The following is a 10,693-nucleotide window of genomic DNA, read 5'->3' on the forward strand; positions in this document are numbered from 1 at the left end:
TCATCAAGACAATATGGTACTGGCACAAAAACAGACACACAGATCAATGGAACAGAATAGAGAGCCCAGAAATAGACCCTCAACTCTATGGTCAACTCATCTTTGACAAAGCAGGAAAGAATGTCCAATGGAAAAAAGACAGTCTGTTCAACAAATGGTGTTGGGAAAATTGGACAGCCACATGCAGAAGAATGAAACTGGACCATTTCCTTACACCACACACAAAAATAGACTCAAAATGGATGAAAGACCTAAATGTGAGAGAGGAATCCATCAAAATCCTTGAGGAGAACACAGGCAGCAACCTCTTCCACCTCAGCTGCAGCAATTTCTTCCTAGACACATCTCCAAAAGCAACGGAAGCAAGGGCAAAAATGAACTATTGGGACTTCATCAAGATAAAAAGCTTTTGTACAGCAAAGAAACAGTCAACAAAACCAAAGATAACTGACAGAATGGGAGAAGATATTTGCAAATGACATATCAGATAAAGGACTAGTATCCAAAATCTATAAAGAACTTATCAAACTCAACACCCAAAGAACAAAGAATCCAATCAAGCAACGGGCAGAAGACATGAACAGACATTCCTGCAAAGAAGACATCCAAATGGCCAACAGACACATGAAAAAGTGCTCAGCATCACTCGGCATCAGGGAAATCCAAATCAAAACCTCAATGAGATACCACCTCACACCAGTCAGAATGACTAAAATTAACAAGTCAGGAAACGACAGATGTTGGCGAGGATGCGGAGAAAGGGGAACCCTCCTACACTGTTGTTGAGAATGCAAGCTGGTGCAGCCACTCTGGAAAACAGTATGGAGGTTCCACAAAAAGTTGAAAATAGAGCTACCCTATGACCCAGCAATTGCACTTTTGGGTATTTACCCCAAAGATACAAATGTAGTGATCTGAAGGGGCACCACACCTCAATGTTTATAGCAGCAATGTCTACAATAGCCAAACTATGGAAAGAGCCTAGATGTCCATCAACAGATGAATGGATAAAGAAGATGTGGTGCATATATATAATGGAATAGTATGCAGCCATCAAAAAATGAAATCTTGCCATTTGCAACGAAATGGATGTAACTAGAGGGTATTATGCTAAGCGAAATAAGTCAATCAGAGAAAGACAATTATATGATCTCACTGATATGAGGAATTTGAGAAACAAGACAGAGGATCATAGGAGAAGGGAGGGGAAAATGAAACAAGATGAAACCAGAGAGGGAGACAAACCATAAGAGACTCTTAATCTCAGGAAACAAACTGAGGGTTGTTGGAGTGGAGGGGGGTGGGAGGGATGGGGTGGCTGGGTGATGGATATTGGGGAGGGTATGTGCTATGGGGAGCGCTGTGAATTGTGTAAGACTGATGAATTACAGACCTGTATCCCTGAAACAAATAATACATTATATGCTAATAAAAAATAATAATAATAAAGACTCCCTCTCCCTGGGATGCCTGGGTGGCTCAGTCAGTTAAGTGTCTGCCTTTGGCTCAGGTCACGATCCCAGGGTCCTGGGATCGAGTCCCACATCAGGCTCCTTGCTCTTGCTCACTCACTCTATGACAATATATAAATAAATAAAATCTTAAAAAAAAAAGACTCCCTCTCCCTCTGCCACCCCCCTCCGTGTGTGCTCTCTCAGATAAGTATCTTTTAAAAAAAAAAGTATATACATGGAAATTAAGTTTTCCATCCTCCTATCCTCTATCCAGACTCAACCTTGAACATAACCACTGTCCCCAGTTTCTTATACATCCTTCTAGAAATGGTCCCTGTAATTAAGTAAGTTGCTTCTGACTACAAATTGGCAGCATATTATCAGGGAGGTTCTAGTACCATGCACTGTACTTATAGCAAGCTATCATAAAGGTACATTTACATAACTTTGTATAAAGCTGCCCTAGTAGCAGCTTTATACATTGAATGTACTGTAGGTAATCTGAAGAGTCTCTGCTGCTGAATAGTGAATGTTAAAAATATTTGCTATTACAGGGGCGCCTGGGTGGCTCAGTTGGTTAAGCGGCTGCCTTTGGCTCAGGTCATGATCCTGGGGTCTTGGGATGGAGCCCCACGTCCGGCTCCCTGCTCAGCAGAGAGCCTGCTTCTCCCTCTCCCTACGCCTGCCACTCTACTTGTGCTCTCTCTCTATCTCTCTGTCAAATAAATAAATAAAATCTAAAAAAAAAAAATATTTGCTATTACAAACAATGCTATAATAAATACCCCTACATATAAATTAATCCTACATGTGCTAGTATATTTATAGAATACGGTATTATAAGTGTGGTTTGGTGGGTCAGAAGATTTTAATTATGATGGTACAGCCAAATTGCTTTTCACAGAAGCATATTATATTAAATTATATGACCTTCAGCAATATATGTGAGCCTGTTTCTCAACACTCTAGTTAACATAGTACTATGAAACTTTTTGCTATTTCTCAATAAATGAAAAATTACCTAACAGTAGTGGGGTTAGGCATTTTGCATGTTTAAGCATTATTAGTTTTTCCTCTTCTGTGAACTATCTACTCCTGTCTTGTGCCGTTTTCCTTTAGCTTTTAAAAAATTTCTATGCATATTTTTTAAACAACTTTTTTTTTTAATTTTTTTTTTTTTTTTTTTTTTTTATTTGCGAGAGAGAGAATGAGAGACAGAGAGCATGAGAGGGAGGAGGGTCAGAGGGAGAAGCAGACTCCCTGCTGAGCAGGGAGCCCGATGTGGGACTCGATCCCGGGACTCCAGGATCATGACCTGAGCCGAAGGCAGTCGCTTAACCAACTGAGCCACCCAGGCGCCCTATGCATATTTTTTGAATGAGCACTGTAACACATGACATAAAATTCAAAGATTTAAACATTAAACAATAAAAAACAATTCCCCCTCTTAAAATTCTGCCTCGGTCATTCGGTTCTCCTCAGAGGCAACCATTATTATCTATTTACTGGCTGCCTTCCAGAGCTTTCTATACATATGTACAGGCATGTGGTTTGTGTGTGTGTGTATTTAAAATACAAATGGCAGTATGTTATACCATTTTGTCTTTTTCATTTATTATATATGAGACTGCTCTATGTCTGTACAGATATAGCTACCACATTCTTTTTAAGCACATAGTATTCTACTGTATGGATATAGCATATTTATTTTAACTACAGTTCCCAAAGAGCTGCTGCATATGCTTGTGAAGGGAACTCCACTTACCAGGCCACGTGACTAAGTATGAGCTAGGAGAAGGGTATATTTCAGGCCCTACCCATGCAGGCTTTTTTTTTTTCTAGTTCACACAGTAACTCAGGATGAACTCACAGTGGCTCTGACTACTGATGAAACAATTTGGTTGTTTTCAAGCCTTTGCTACTGCAAACAATGCTGCAATCATCCCTGTCTATACTTCATTTTATAAATATGTGAAATGTATCTGAAGGATAAATTTCTAAAAATGGAATTCCTTGGTAATATGGTATTTACATTTTAAATTTTAACAAGTTTTACTAAATTGCTCTCTGTAGCAATTTTACCAACTGCTATTGACAATATGTAAAAATGCCTTAACAGTGTTATCCATCATATTTCTTTGCCAATCTGATAAAACTGTAGTTCTAACTGGCATTTCTCTAATTTTGAAGTTGAATATCTTTGCATATGTTTAAGAACAATTTTTATTTCATAGTCTGTAAACTGAAGGATCACAGTTTTGCCCATTTTCCTAATGGGTGCTGGGTCTTCTTATTGATTCGTAGAAGCTCTTCACATATGAAAAAAACCAACCTTTTATGACATGAATTGCAATCTTATCATTTTTTTCATGTCTTTTGGCTTTGAAATGTAGCTGAATTTCCCTAACAAATCTTTTATGGCTTCTGGGTTATGTGACATATTTAGAAAGACTCCCCACTTCTGCATTTAAATTCTTTCCTGTATTTTTTCCTACTACTTTATTATTTTATTATATTTAAATGTCTTCTCCATCTGGACTTCCTTTTGGTGTAACTTGTAAGGTAGAAATCCAACTGCATTTTCTTCCATATGTATACTCAATTGTCACAACACCATTTACTGAATAATCTAAATCTCCTACTGATCTGAATGCCGTATCTATTATTTCTAAATTTGCATATATATTTAGGTCTATTTCTGGACTTTTTTTTTTTTTTAAGATTTTATTTATTTATTTATTTACTTGACAGAGAGAGCGAGCACAAGCAGGGGGAGTGACAGGCAAAGGGAGAGAGAAAAGCAGACTCCCCTTGGAGCAGGTAGCCTGATGTAGGGCTCGATCCCAGGATCCTGGGATCATGATCTGAGCCGAAGACAGACGCTCAACCAACTGAGTTACCCAGGCACCCCCGCACTTCTTTTCTATTGAGTTGTCTGTCTATTCATGGCTTTAGTATCAGTTGTTTTAACTACCTAGCTTTATAAAATTTAGAGTTTTAACATAATTTCAGAAACTAGCTCTTCCCCCTTCTTTATCCTTCTTTTTCAGAATTTCATTGAAGGTTTTTAAGCAGTGGAGTGACACAATCTGATTTAAGATCATTCTGCTAACAATGTGGAGAAAAAAATGCGAAGGGCAAGAATGGAAGCAGGAAGACAGGTAGGTAGTCACTGCAATGAACCAGAGAAAAGATGATGGTGGCTCAAAGGAGGTAGCAATTGTAGTGGTAAGAAGTAAGGAACACTAGAGAGGAAGTCTGAGGGAAAATAAAAGTGTTCTGATTTAGACATATTATTTGAGATGGGTATTAATCATCTAAGTGTATATGTCAAGTAGGCAGTTGGATACATGAATCTGGAGCTCAGAGGTCATGGCAAGAGAAATAAATCTGGGAATAAGCCACCATCTAGGTGGTGTTTAAAACCACAGGATGGTACTGAGTCCCTGAGAATAATGTAGATTGAGAAAAAGGACAAGTATTCTGACCTGGAAGCTGAAGAAGGTATTTCAACTGTATCAAATGTTACTGAAAGGATGGGTAAAATAAGAACTGAAAACTGACCACTGGATTTGCAAACAAAGGCTAGTGGCAACCTTGACAAGAGCAGTTTCAGTGGAATGGTGCAGACAAAGCCTGACTTAAGTGAGCTAAGGAAAGATAACAGATAATGGAATTGAGGCAGAAAGTAGAGGCCACCCTTAGAGGAGTTTTTCTAAAATGGAGAGCAGAGAAATAGGACAATAGCTAGAGGGCTATGCTGTTAAAGGATTTTTTTAAATAGATATTAAGTATTACTGCATGTTTTTGTATCAGTGAAAATGAGTAGAAAGAGGTGGGGGCAAATCCAGAGTATATAAAGAAATTCTATAAATCGATCAGGAAAAAAATTCAACACAAAAATGGGGAAAAATTAGTAACAGGAAATTCAAAGAAAATTCAAATGTTCAAAAACATAGAAATATAAGCAAACATGCTAGTAATTAGTGACCTGCAAAGTAAGACAATAAGATTACTAAACAGATTGACAAAAAAAAAAGTTTAAATCTGACAACATTAAATGATAGTGAGGCTGTGGGAAATGAGTACAATCATAAACTGCTGGTGGGAACAAAAACTGAAATAACCATTTTAAAAAAACTAAAAATGCAAATACTCTTTGACTCCAAAATTCCACTCTTTCATACCCACACTAGACAAACACCTGCACACGTGCACATGGAGACATATGCAAGGATGTTCACTGTAGCAGAGATTTTGTAAGTTAAAAATTGAAGCAACCTAAGGTTCATCAATAAGTCAATGGATAAACAAAATGTGTTACTTCCACAAAATATTATACAGCAGTCAATAAACTAATAAACAAATTCAGTAAAGTCACAGGATACAAAATTAACATACAGAAATCAATTGCATTTCTATACACTAATAATGAGCTATTAGAGAAAATTAAAAAACGATCCCACTTACAATTGCATCAAAAAGAATAAAATACCTGGGAATAAATTTAATCTAAGAGATAAAAGATCTGTACCCTGAAAATTGTAAGACACTGATGAAAGAAATTGAAGAAGATACAAATAAATGGAAAGCTATACCATGCTCATGGATTGGAAGAACTAATATTGTTAAAACACCCATACTACCCAAAGCAATCTACAGAGTCAATGCAACTCCCATCAAATACTAACATTTCTCACAGAACTAGAACAAAGAATCCTAAAATTTGTATGAAACCACAAAGACTTCAACTAGCCAAAGCAAGCTTGAGAAAGAAGAACAAAGCTGAAGGTATCATGCTCCCTGATTTCAAACTATACTACAAAGCTATAGTAACCAAAACAGTATGGTACTGGCATGAAAACAGACACATAGATCAATGGAATAGAACAGAGAACCCAGAAATAAACCCTCCCATAGATGGTCAATCAATCTACACCAAAGGAGACACACTATAGTGTGTAAAAGACAATGTCTTCAATAAATGGTGTTGGGGAAAACCCAGCAACTACATGCACAAGAAGAAACTAGGGATGCCTGAGTGTCTCAGTTGATTAAGTGTCTGACTCTTTTTTTTTTTTTAAAGATTTTATTTATTTATTTGACACAGAGAGAGTGAGAGGGAGAGAGAGAGAGAACATAAGCAGGGGGAGTGGCAGGCAGGCAGAGGGAGAGGCAGGCTCTGTGCTGAGCAAGGAGCCCGATGTGGGACTCGATCCCAGGACCCCGGGATCATGACCTGAGCCGAAGGCAGACGCTTAACGACTGAGCCACCCAGGCGCCCTAAGTGTCTGACTCTTGATCTCAGCTCAGGTCTTGATCTCAGGGTTGTGAGTTCAAGCCCCACATCAGGCTCCATGTTGGGTGAGGAGCCTACTTTAAAAAAAAAAAAAAAAAGAATGAAACTGGACCACTATTTTACACCACATAGAAAAATAAATATGAAATGGATTAAAGACTTGAATGAAAGAGCTGAAGCCATAAAATCCTAGAAGAAAACACAGGAAGTTAGCTACTTTAAAAGATTTTTATTTATTTATTTGAGAGAGAGCAGAAGCAAGGGGAGGAGCAGAGGGAGAGAGAGAGAATCTCTCAGACTCCTCACTCAGCATGGAATCCAACAGAGGGCTCAATCTCAAGACCCTGAAATCACAACCTGAGCCAAAACCAAGATTTGGACACTCAACTGACTGAGCCACCCAGGCACCCCAGGAAGTTAGCTATTTGACATCAGTATTAGCAACATTTTTTTGGCAAGAGCAGCAAAAGCTAAAATAAACAAACAATTATATCAAACTAAAAAGCAAGGAAATGATCAACAAAATGAAAAGGCAATCTACTGAAAAGGAGAAAATATTTGCAAATCATGCATCTGATAAGGGATTAAATACCAAAATATAGGAAGAACTTACACAACTTAGTATCAAAAAAAATAAACAACCCAATTAAAAAATGGGCAGAGGACTTCAATAAGCATTTTTCCAAAGAAGACATACAGATGGTCAACAGACACATGAAAAGATGATCACCATCACTCATCATCAGGGAAGGACAAATCAAAACCACAATGATATATCACCTCAAACCTGTCAGATTAGATATTATAAAAAAGACAAAAAATTACAAGTGTTGGCAAGGATGTAGGAAAAAACCCCTGTGCACGTTTTTTTTAAAGATTTTATTTATTTATTTGACAGAGAGAGACACAGCAAGAGAGGGAACACAAGTAGGGGGAGTGGGAGAGGGAGAAGCAGGCTTCCCGCTGCGCAGGGAGCCCGATGCGGGGCTTGATCCCAGGACGTGGGGCTCAATCCCAGGACCCTGGTATCATGACCTGAGCCGAAGGCAGATGCTTAACCACTGAGCCACCCAGGAGCCCCCCTCATGCACTTTTGGTGAGAATGTATATTTGTGCAGCAACTGTGGAAAACAGTATAGAGTTTCCTCAAAAAATTAAAAATAAAACTACCATATGATCCAGCAATTCCACTTCTGGGAATTTATCCAAAGAAAACCAAAACACCAAAGTAAAGAAATACATGCACCCCAAAGTTCACTGCAGCATTATTTACAATAGCCAATAGCCAAGATATGGAAACAACCTAAGTGTTCATTGGTAGATGGATGGATAAAGAAGATGTGATAAACACACACACACACACACACACACACACAAAGAGGAATATAACTCAGCCGAAACAAAGAATGAAATCTTGCCATTTGCAGCAACATAGATGGACCTAGAGGGTATTATGCAAAGTGAAATAAGTCAAAGAAAGACAAATAAGTCAAAGAGAGAAAGATAAACATCATAGAATTTCACTTGTATGTAAATCGAAAGTTATTTAAATAGTCTTAAATTTCAGGGAGAGGTGAGATACAGTAAAGTACAAAGAAGAAAATCTGCAAATGTCAGTAAACTTTCTATAAAGATCTAGGTAGTAAATGTTTTAGACTTTGCAGGCCATACAGACTCTGTTGCAACTCCTCATCTCTGCTATTGTAGTGCAGAAGTAGCCACAGGCAATCCATAAATGAGTGAGTGGCTGTGTTCCAATAAAATTATATTTACAGAAACAGGTCGTGGGCTGGACTTGGTCCACTCCATACTTTGCCAAATCCTGCTCTACTGTATTCCCACCACTAAGAATTAACCATTGTTAGATTGGGCTTATTTGCCTAGTTTTTTTTCCTATTTTCCTAAACTGAAAATATTAATCAGAGCTATTCTATAACACAGGTTAAATGACTGGTGAATTATAGAAGTACCTATATTTTTCCCTATAGAAGTATAGGGAAAAATATAGGGCAGTCATATTTAATATGAGAGATGTATGCCTGAAAACCCTGAATAATTCAAAACTAATTGTCCCATACATATAGAGGAGGGATGCATTCTCAGAATACATAAATCTACAACCAATATAGAATGCTTTTTTTTTTTAAAGATTTCATTTATTTACTTGAGAGAGAGAGTATACACGAGCGGTGGGGAGGGGCAGAGGGAGAGGGACAAACAGACTCCCCACCAAGCAGGGAACCCCAGAGGGGGCTCGATCCCAGGCACCTGGGTGGCTCAGTTGGTTGAGTGTCTGCCTTCGACTCAGGTCATGATCCCAGGGTCCTAGGATCGAGCCCTACATCAGGCTCCCTGCTCCATGGGAAGCCTGCTTCTCCCTCTCCCACTCCCCCTGCTTGTGTTCCCTCTCTTGCTGTGTCTCTCTCTGTCAAATAAATAAATAATAATTTAAAAAATCTTTAAAAAAAAAAAAAGTATCAAATTAGGAGAAGCTCTCTCTCCACATCATGGGGAAGGCTAGTCTGAGTCCTTGAAAGACTTCTGTTAACGAACGGATCTAATGTAGCTGGTTTTTTTTTCACTGAAGATTTTTTTTTTCACTGAAGGTTTCTTGATATGCAGAAACACTGTCCGTTTTTCACCTTGCCACCATGAAACAGCAATCCACATTTGGATCATTTCCTTTAATAATAGCAATTGTTGCTGGAACATGGTCAAAAGCATATGCCAGTTACTTCACCGCCGGCTGTTGTGCTGAAGGCCCAGGCTAACTGCTGGGGCCCTGTTTTTCTAATTCTAGCAAGTCTTCCTTTATTAATCCATGGAGAACAACCCAAGCAAAATGTCAACATCCCCTTCACCAACCTTGTACAAATTCACCTTCTTTACCACTTTCACAGATTCTTTATTGGGTGTGAGGCTGTCTTCCAAGTTAAAGCCTCTTTAGATTATGGTAAAACTGAAATGTTTTTGATAGCTTCAGTTAGCAGTTATAGCTTCTTACAACCTTGGTAGGCTTTAAAATTGGAAAGCCAGCCATGTAAACTTTTTGTCTCACTTTCCCTTCCTTTCAAATCATCAAAACACTTCAAGCTTTAGCACAGGCGATGGCTTGGCCTTAGGGGCACATTATGGCAGCACTGATCTTGCAGCTGTGTTGCCAGGATTTTTTCCCATTTATTCCATTATTTTTTCCTGGTTATAAGATATTTTCATGCAAACTAAATAATGTGCCTTCTTTAATGCTGCTTTTGTTTTTTTGAGCATTATCTCTAATATTCTGCAGGTTTCACTCTCCTAAATGAACAGCACAGGGGTTCACAGCCAAGGCCTGGCCTTCATCACAGAGCTTTATAATATCTAATTTCTGTTCCAAAGATACTGAATTTGGGGCACACTTTTCAGCACTAGCATACACTACTTAATGAATCTGAATGATAATGTTACATGATATATAAAAATATTTTTAATTGTACCAAAAGCAAATGCTAAGAGAACAGCCAAAACAGTCACCAAAAACATCAACCCAAGATCTGATACATTAGGTTCATACGATATTGATAAAGGATGATGGGAATTTTGTTTCCTGCTAACACAAGACACAGACAACGACATAGTTTGCAATCCTTTCGGCCTGCCAGATTTGAAATTATGCATTTCTTCAAAATATTTTTTTTAATTTTGGAAAGTTTCACAATATTTCAAATTTGAGACATAAAGTGGGAATTTAAATGTATTTTTACTTTGCACTATTTTCAGCCTCACATAATTTGAAGATGCACAAAACAACACTACACTGAACTTTTTCAAGAGACTTTCTCTCTTTCTCTTTCTTTCTTTAAGTAGGCCCCACACCCAGCATGGAGCCCAACACAGGGCTTGAACCCTGAGATCAAGACCTGAGCTGAAATCAAAAGTCAGACGCTTTAACTGACTGAGC

This window comes from Leptonychotes weddellii, chromosome 4 (genome assembly GCF_054177405.1).
Source record: "Leptonychotes weddellii isolate Sample4059 chromosome 4, ASM5417740v2, whole genome shotgun sequence".
NCBI classification, from domain to species: Eukaryota; Metazoa; Chordata; class Mammalia; order Carnivora; family Phocidae; genus Leptonychotes; species Leptonychotes weddellii.